The 6,204-nt window shown below is 46.2% G+C and overlaps 1 non-coding gene across 1 annotated transcript; it reads right to left on the bottom strand.

Moving 5' to 3' along the window:
• Positions 1–944: 944 nt before the first annotated feature.
• On the bottom strand, positions 945–1,017 carry Trnaa-cgc (transfer RNA alanine (anticodon CGC)). The gene has a single exon. It is a non-coding gene; the product is annotated as a tRNA-Ala (tRNA).
• Between the last annotated feature and the right edge of the window lie 5,187 nt (positions 1,018–6,204).

Raw genomic sequence — 6,204 nt, 5'->3', positions numbered from 1 at the left:
ACGAAGCACTATAACGATCTAAATGCTTATAATTTCGAATGTCTATTACAGTTTGTTCGTAAACGTCATAAAGCGAATTAAAGACATTTATAATTCACTTAGACGATCAGTGACCAGGGGCTCATGAAACAAACAGCGACGCATTTTCGCTACCGCATTAATAGCCGAGATACAGGTAGGCCTATCAACTTTGTTCTTTCAATGCAACTCCGCTATATGTTGTCACCAGGATATCATATCTCGATGTGACATGTTCAGCGATATAATCTTGTGTAGATCTAACAAGAAATCACAGAGTAAAAACACACTGAATGTAGCAAATTTTGTGCTGTTTTTGAAACTATTGAATGGCCCGCTAACCGGAAGTTTACGCCAATCACCAAGGAAACATGCACTTCAAAAGAAATAGGTATGTGATATTTACACTACGCTCGATGGAAAACTGTGTCGTCGATATAAGAGATACATCGTCACTGTGTATGTTTACATGGACTCCCAAAATTGAATTTCGTTAACCGATTGGTCCTGTAAACATTCCAAAATCGACTCTGGAAATCTGTTTCTAGCTGCTGGTTTCCCACTTCCACAATCGCGTTTCGCTCCCGTGTAAACGCAGAACAGATTTTGAAACGTGCTTGGATAGTCAGATTAAGTCTTGTTTTCAAAATATTCGATTAATATGGACGGGGTGACTTATTGTCTAGTGAAGGAGAATAAAATATTAGAGTGGGCCTAACCTGTCTACCTCTAACATTTAAGTGAAGAGAAATAGAGGGGTGGGTGGTTAGTGTTTAACGTCCCGTCGACAACGAGGTCATTAGAGACGGAGCGCAAGCTCGGGTTAGGGAAGGATTGGGAAGGAAGTCGGCCGTGCCCTTTCAAAGGAACCATCCCGGCATTTGCCTGAAACGATTTAGGGAAATCACGGAAAACCTAAATCAGGATGGCTGGAGACGGGATTGAACCGTCGTCCTCCCGAATGCGAGTCCAGTGTGCTAACCACTGCACCACCTCGCTCGGTAGAGAAATAGAGACTGTGCTGGCTAAAACAGAAACTGGACCGATCGAGGTGGCGCAATGGTTAGCACACTTGCCACGCATTCTGGAGGATAACAGTTGAAATCCGCGTCCAGTCACCCAAATTTAGGTTTTCCGTGATTTCCCTAAAACGCTCCAGGCAAATGCTGGGGTGGTATCCTTCCCCATCCCTGACACAATCCGAGCTTGTGCTCCATCTAAGTGCAGTGGAACTGCTGTCTATGTAGATGAGGTGTGTTATGAAGAATGTCGCACTTCATTTGGGCTTGCAGTGTGTTTTTATAAATAAATCGGCATGATTGAATCATTAGTAACGCATAAACCTTTTTAAGGAACACAATGCCATTCACCAATGGAGAATTCGTTGAAATGCTCTTTATTTGTAGCGAAAGATCCCAAAATGCACCAAGAGAAGCAGAACTGTATGCAGAACGGTTCCCAAATACATGCTGTCAAACTCATGCCATCTACATTACTATCATGAAAATATTTCATTAGAATGGAACTTTTTCACCAAGAAGCATTATTCAATGGACGACAGCTGCCAGCGACACTGCAGAAGTAGCGTCTTGTGCAGCTGCTGCAATAAATCTGCATTCCAGGTCGTGTCAAATCCAGTGGGTTTCTGCAGGCATGAATTTCTTACATGTGCTTCCCCCCACCACTATGCTTACATGCACATATTCGAAGTTAGGAACACTACTTACATGACTCTCAAGATGGCGACACGTGAAATCATTCATACAGGAATTTTGCTGCTTTTTGCAGAAGACATATTGAGAGTTACGACACACAAATGTTAGGTATGGAAATGGGCATTATAGGAATCCTTTGGGAACATCCAATACGCTAACAAGATAATTATTTTCTGAGAACGACTTTTCGTTTAAAAAGCATTTTCAAATGAGTAAAATCAATTTAAAATTTTTTGACATATTTCTAGCTCTATACAAAAGTGTAATACATGCATGCTATATGCCCTGCCAGCTTGCATTAAATTACAAATAACATTGAAATACCTGGCTACTAGAGACCATTTTATGAAGACTACTGTTTCTAAATTTTATGTTGCTTACAATACACTGAAGGTAATCAGAAAATATTGTTTTCATTTCAAAATTTCTGCTTTATTTTTATTTTAGTCAGCACTCTGATATATCATAGGTGCTGTAAACAAAGGTTTGTTTTACCAGTGCAGTACTTAATTTTGTAACCAAACCTTGTAATGCTAAGCAGTACAATCATTACTCAATAACAGCCCAAATATGAACACTGCCATATTAGCGTATAGTTTTAATGAGGGTCAAGAGTAGTTTTAAATCTCTAAAGCTGCAAATAAATTTCCATTTCACCATAATTTTTACACTCAGTGACTAAAGCAAAAATTATTATCGTACTGAAATGTAAAAAATACATTTACAGTATTGACTGTTCTATGGTAATATGAATCTCAGCAAGTTCACACTCTGTTATGATACTTTTTAATCCATTTTGCCACTTCATGTGATGTTGCGTTCCTGTGTTACGAATAGTGGATATAAAGAGTTGCTGAATGCTAGAATGATGCTCCTATCACACTGTTTAAGAAATTTTGCCGCCTTAGAAAATATTTATTTACTTAGTTGAATACTAAATCTATTATTCTGGCATGATGCTGACGTTTCACATAAATAAACAGACTATTCTAGATCTGTGTGTTGAACAAAGCACAGCAGAACGAAAGCAGATCTACTATCAGCAATTGCTGAAGCTCATAGGCAGCAGTAGAGGAAGCCAAATCAGCATTTAACTTTCCCAACTTATGTGTGAATTGGCATGACAGTGAGCAAGTGGAGTTTTCTACATGCAAGCTGACTTATATGAGTGGTGGGGGGGAATGCATGTGTAAGTAACTCACGCTTGTGGAAATCCAGCTTTAGCCAAAATGGAAATGGGAATGAGCGTATGGCATCATTGGCCGGGAGGCCCCTATTCGGGGAAGTTCGGCCGCCAAGTGCAAGTCTCATTTCATTAGACGCCACATTGGGCGACTTGCCCGCCAGTGAGGAGGATTAAACGATGATGAAGACAAAAGAAACCCAGTCCACGAGCGGAGAAAATCTCCAACCCTGTCGGTAATCGAACCCGGGCCCGCTTGCATGGGAGGCGAGCACATTACCACCCAGCTAAGCAGGTGGACAGCTTTAGCCAAAGAGCTGCTGTCATGTTCTGATCATAGATGTAAATATCATACGTTCCAAATTTCTCTACATCAGGTGCTACATTGCAATGGTTTTCAGTATATTAGGTTAGTGTATAATTTGGCAGCACTTTTTTTGTGCATTGGTATTCTGGTTACTGTGGGTTCATTTATCGATTGTCATTTTTCATTTGTACATCATTGTTGCTATTTAAGATTACATATTGTCCTTTTGTCATTTCGACTTAGTGAGTGGAGCGGCCGCCGCTAGAGCATCTTCTTCAGGGACCCCCTCTTCCCCTGGATAGGTGGAGTCCTTGCAGGATCCCCCTGCATTGCCTCCATGCCTTCACTTTGACGTGTTGTAGTTGAACTACTCTTTTCGTTATTGTCACCTCGTTGCCCTTCTCAGGTATTCTTTCTTGACTTATATATTGCCCGCATGCGCGGACAACGGTGCTGGCCCAGGGCGGGCCGACTGCATGTCTCCCAGCGCGGACGGCGTAGGGAGCGCCTCACTGCGGCTGCTGCTTGGCAGCCGCCTGTGTGGCCGTCATCATTGCCTCTGCAACACGCTGTAGCGTGTCGGCAAGGTGTGCGACCTTGTCGATCGCCACAGACAGTGCAGAGACAGCTGCGACCAGAGTTTTTTCATGCGCTGCCGTTGCAGCGTCTTGCCTTGGCGCAGCAGGCTGACGGGCGGTGGCAGTCGTGTTGCCACTTTTGCCTCCCCCCTTGTTGTGGCGTCTTCTTTGCGCATTTTCCCCTTGAGGGGGAAAACGCACTTGGCTTCAGGTGTGCCCTCTCGAGCACGTTTACTCGCGCGGCTGCTGCTCTCATCTATTACTTTCCCCTCTTTGGAGAAGTGTGAGGGGGAGTTTGTAGCCTTTCGGCTTTTACTCCCCTGTGAACGTGTGTGTGTGATTTTTCTATAGTTTTTTGGTGTCTGTGATTTGTGATGATTGTTGTGAGTGTGTCTGGTACTTGCCTGAGGTAGGCGAGAAGATTGGTGTTATTAGGGAAGGAACTGGATTAAGGATTGGGTGTTGGGATTTTCTCTTCGACTTAGTCGTCGAAGATCGTCATAGGGCACTTGTGCTTATTGCGGGACATGTCATACCGACCTAGGGAGTGGATTAGTGCGTTTCCAGATCTGGAATAACCCTCATAGAAGGCCCCTGCCAGATCTTGGAAACGCTCTCTCAGGAGTGGGATTTCGGCTGCGGCGTGCAAGTCGTCTGTGGGGAATCCAAGAGGTAGGTGCAGTGCCCTTCTGAGGGCGCGGTTCTGCAGCCTCTGGAGTTTGTCCAGGTGCTGCTTTGCCGCGTATCCCCAGACAGGGCACGCATACTCCATTACTGGCCGGATCAGGGCCTGGTATACATTTACTGCTACTGGGCAGGGGAGGGAGCTTGTTGTGTTCAGGATAGGGTATAGGATGGACATTCTGGCGCAGGCCTTCCTGTGGACCTCGTCTATGTGGGGTTTCCACGTAAGACGAGAGTCCAAGGTTGTGCCAGGGTACTTGGCGGTTCTGCGCCAGGGGAGTTGGGTTCCATTTAGGTGGAGGTGGAGGGGGGGGGGACGTTGAGGAGGTTCGCGCCTTCCGAGCCTGCGGGTAATCAGCATTGCCTGCGTCTTCTCAGAATTGATGGTGATGCGCCAGCGATGGGCCCAAGTTTCTGTGTCATCTAAAACCTTTTGTAGCCTACGGATGACCAGGTCCTTGTTCGCGTTTCTCGTGTAGAAGGCTGTATCGTCAGCGTACTGTGCAGTGTGCACCAGGGGGGCCGTTGGAGTGTCCGCAGTGTACAGACTGTACAATACGGGCCCCAGGACCGATCCCTGTGGCACCCCAGCACGAATACGCCTTTTGGTGGAGGTGGCAGTTTCTACTTTGACGGAGAAAGTCCTATTCGTGAGATAGCTCTTGATCAGCTGAACTATGCTCCCGGGAAATCCTTGTATGTACAACTTGTAGAGTAGCCCTCTATGCCATACCGAATCAAAGGCTTTGGCTACGTCTAGTAGCACTATCTCGCAGTAGCCTCTGTGGTTGAAGCCCTCTGTGGCTGCTTCAACCATTCTCATGACCTGTTGTGGGGCAGAGTGGTTCTGCCGGAACCCAAATTGGAAATCCGGTAGAATTTGCTCTCTGGTAATATGTTCTTGTATGGGTCTTAGCAGGAGGCGCTCATAGATCTTGCTGAGAGTTGGCAAGAGGCTAATCGGCCTGTAGTGCTGCGGGAATAGAGGGTCTTTCCCTGGTTTGTGTATCGCGACCACTTCCGCATGTTTCCAGCAAGCTGGGAAAACACGGGATCGAGTAATCTCGTTGAGGACGTTCGCGAGGTGTGTGATTGCTGTGGGTGGGAGATTTTTGACTAACTGATTAGTGACACTGTCGTGCCCTGGTGCCTTTTTTGTAGGGAGGAACCTGATTACTCTTGCCACGTCCTCGGGGGCAAAAAGTATAGGTTCGTCCTCTGGGTCCTCCTCGGCATTGAGAAAGACAGTCAGTTGACGACTGACTACCTCTTCATGCTCCTCATCCTGGGGTTCTGCCGCTTGGAACTGCTTCTCGAAGGAGTCGGCGAGGGCGTTGGCCTTTCCAGCATGGCTGTAGACCAGTCCCCGTTCGCCATGCAGTGGCGGCATCCTAGCGCGTCGTTTTGTAAACTGTTTGGTCGCTTGCCATAGTGTATGATTGTCTACTTTGAGAGTTGTGAGGCGGTTTTGCCATTGCTGGTTTCTGTGCTCATTGAGCGCTACCTTCAGTTCTCTCTGTAAACGATTGAGCAGCCTCCTGGTGGCCTGATTTCTGGTGTTCTTCCACTCTTTTGCCACTCTGTTCTTATGTCGAATTTGAGCTAGCAAGTGTTCCGGGAGCTGTATTTGCGGCGGAGGGCCATCCCTTTGTGGAGGGGTGGCTTCTTCCGCCGCCTGCAAGATGGTGCCTGTTAGGTCTTGTAGCGCTTGTTCTACTG

Source organism: Schistocerca nitens, chromosome 4, assembly GCF_023898315.1.
Source record: "Schistocerca nitens isolate TAMUIC-IGC-003100 chromosome 4, iqSchNite1.1, whole genome shotgun sequence".
NCBI classification, from domain to species: domain Eukaryota; kingdom Metazoa; phylum Arthropoda; class Insecta; order Orthoptera; family Acrididae; genus Schistocerca; species Schistocerca nitens.
Note: the sequence above shows the minus strand (reverse complement) of the source record. Positions and strands in the feature narration are given on the sequence as shown.